This window comes from Thermobia domestica, chromosome 8 (genome assembly GCF_964235325.1).
Source record: "Thermobia domestica chromosome 8, izTheDome1.hap1.1, whole genome shotgun sequence".
Taxonomy (NCBI): Eukaryota; Metazoa; Arthropoda; class Insecta; order Zygentoma; family Lepismatidae; genus Thermobia; species Thermobia domestica.
Window position 1 is genome coordinate 63,720,126 of NC_137461.1, and position 2,949 is coordinate 63,723,074.

The window sequence follows — 2,949 nt, forward strand, 5'->3', positions numbered from 1 at the left end:
TCATGTCCAACAGAAAAAAAATATTGCAGGATTCATTTTTTTTTTTTAACAAAATATATTGTTTATTGTTTCGCACAAGGTTAATGTAACTAAAAATGTTTTAGCGTTGTTTCTCGATATTCCTTTTGATATTATTCTTGAAATCGAATTTTAAGTGTTAACACATTTTTATTGGTCTCTTTCTTAAAAGAATATACTATAGCATTATACATAAAATTATGGTATTAACTGGCAACTCTGAAAAAGCTATCTGTTTCTACACTCTTTTTTTATCTTTGGTTCAGTTTGTGCAATTTTCTGATAAGATAGGTTAGTTAGTGTAAGTGATAAATTCTGACGTTGTTTGAAAGTAAATAGATAAATATAAAGAATTGGCTCTGATAACAAGATAAAGGAAGAAAGAGATTAACTATTAATTAATTGTTAATATTATTCCAATTTAAAGTACAGATAAATAAAATCAATTAGGAAGCGTCTATACAGGTTACTGCCTCCTACTGTAAACAATTAATGCCACAAGTTTTTTTTTTTTTCGTAAGCTTAACTTTCCATGCTTAAGCACCGAGACTAAGGAAAACGTTGATGATAAGATAGATGGTAACAATGAAATTAAATATGTGGTAGAAAATGGGAGAATTCCAAGAAAACACATACACGTTTAGCAATGCGCACGAGTCGAGACATGTCTCGAATCTCGATTTGACTCGAATTCGAGTCGAGACACACTTTGTAGAATGCGAGACGAGTCGAGACAAACGTATTTTTCTACTCGAATGTTTCGAAAATGTTTATATAATTTTTAATATTATTTTAAAGAAAGTATTCACCCAGGAACAGCCTTGAAACCAATTCCAGCATTTATTACTTTAGAAAGGTACGGAACACAAACTTAATAGTTAATCTTTCGAGATCAAGATTTCAGTTTCAGTTCAATTCAGTTAATTAAACAATGTTGTGATATTTGATTGTACTGCAAATATAATAATAATAATAATAATAATAATAATAATAATAATAATAATAATAATAATAATAATAATAATAATAATAATAATAATAATAATAATAATAATAATAATAATTGATTATCTAGTTTGTATAAAACTATTGGGATAAAGTGAACTTCATAAATTCTCTGAATAAGCAATTGACAGTCTATAGTAATTTAGCATATTTATAATTATTGTGTTTTCGTTCCCATGAACGCAACAGGGCTACATAATTTCTGGATTATTCGCTTCCCCGACTATTTTGAGGCTATAATGTGTTGCAGCATATCACAAGTTACGGATGATATATAATGGAACATTTGTTGTACATCACATATTATGATACGAGACTATTTTACATAGTATATTATAATAAATGGACTGCTTGGATGCCAAAAACCAGTACAGATAGACAACGAGAAGACATGAGATAAATTTTCTGATAAAGATAATACTAGAAACCGGAAATGGAATTCTCTTAATGTGTTCATACTTTTAAAAAGAGAATAGCGGTAGTCACTAGGATTTAGGATTTAGATTTCTGGGCTTTCGGCATCTAAGGTCATTTAACCCTTCACGTTTAGATTGATGATGTCCCTCGACGAGCACACAATCCGGGGAAAGGGAAGGAAGAAAGGATGGAGGAAGGAAGAAAGTGGCCTGGGACTTATTAGTTAGGTACCATCCCGGCATTTGCCTAGTGTGAATGAGGAAAATCCAGGAAAACCTCATTCAGGGTGTCTGGCCTGAAAAAGCGTTTTACACTTTTCGACCGAGTGAGCGGTAGTCATGTGACTGTGCTGAAGCCTAAACATTATAATGACTTTTATTAGTGATCGATATCAGAGTTACATGAAAAAATATATGTAGTAGACCTAAACTAGAAAACAGATTAAACACGCATTTATAAGTTAATTATTCGCTTTTATAGGCAATGTAGGCTTCTTTAAGTCATTGGAAAACCGAACAGCGTTAAAACAATATTTGGAACCTGAGGGCCGCGGTGGCTAAGTAGTAGAGCTTTCATCTCTTGTGCCTGGGGTCCTTGGTTCGATCCCAACTCACTCTAAGTTATCTTTGTGGTGGACAAACACCGTGTGCATGGGTTTTCTCGTGGTTCTCCCACTTTCTTCATTCCATCATTTCATTCATTTCTCATCATCACCGTCTTATTTAGCCTAGGCGGCATAACCGTGGGACATAAAGCTTAAAGATTTCATTTTTTCGTTTTTGGAACCATATCACAAGAGTTACCAATATGCTTCTTTAAATACGAATCTTTCTTCTAGGAAGTATTGCGGTAATTTGTAATTTGTTTGAGCAGTTTCAAGAGAGAGAAATTAATTTTTCTCCTGTATAACAGGCCATTTCAAACTTTGAAAGGTATATTAATTTGATGAGATATTACATTGATGATGACAGGACCAAAAAAGTAGAGTCTACCATGAATCAAAAAAAAAAAAAAAAAAAAAGAAAGAAAAGAAAAGAAAAGAAAGAAAGAAAACTGTCAGCACAGAATGTAATAGACAACATGATGTTATAATTTGCGAAGCAAAAGCCCAGTTCATGTTCACTTCATGGCCAGTGATGGAATGGATCACGAACTTTATAACCGATTACTCGGAAGACCTAGAGGCAATCAGACCTATGACCCATCAGATCCGATGACCTGGACAGACCTATGATTCGGAGTGACTAGGTCTGACCCGGACAGATACATGACCTGGAGTGACACGGTCAGATCCGGAGACGAAACGTCGTCATACTTACGGGGAAAAGGAACTCTTTCACTTTTACTTCCCACGGTTATGCCGGTTAGCCGGCTAGGCTAAAGCAAACGATCATGATGAGAAATTAATGAAATAGTGGAATAAAGAAAGTGGGAGGAAACGGGAGAACCCCGATAAAACCCACGCACACGGTGTTTGTTCACCACAAAGTTCACTTGGCTTGAACAGGG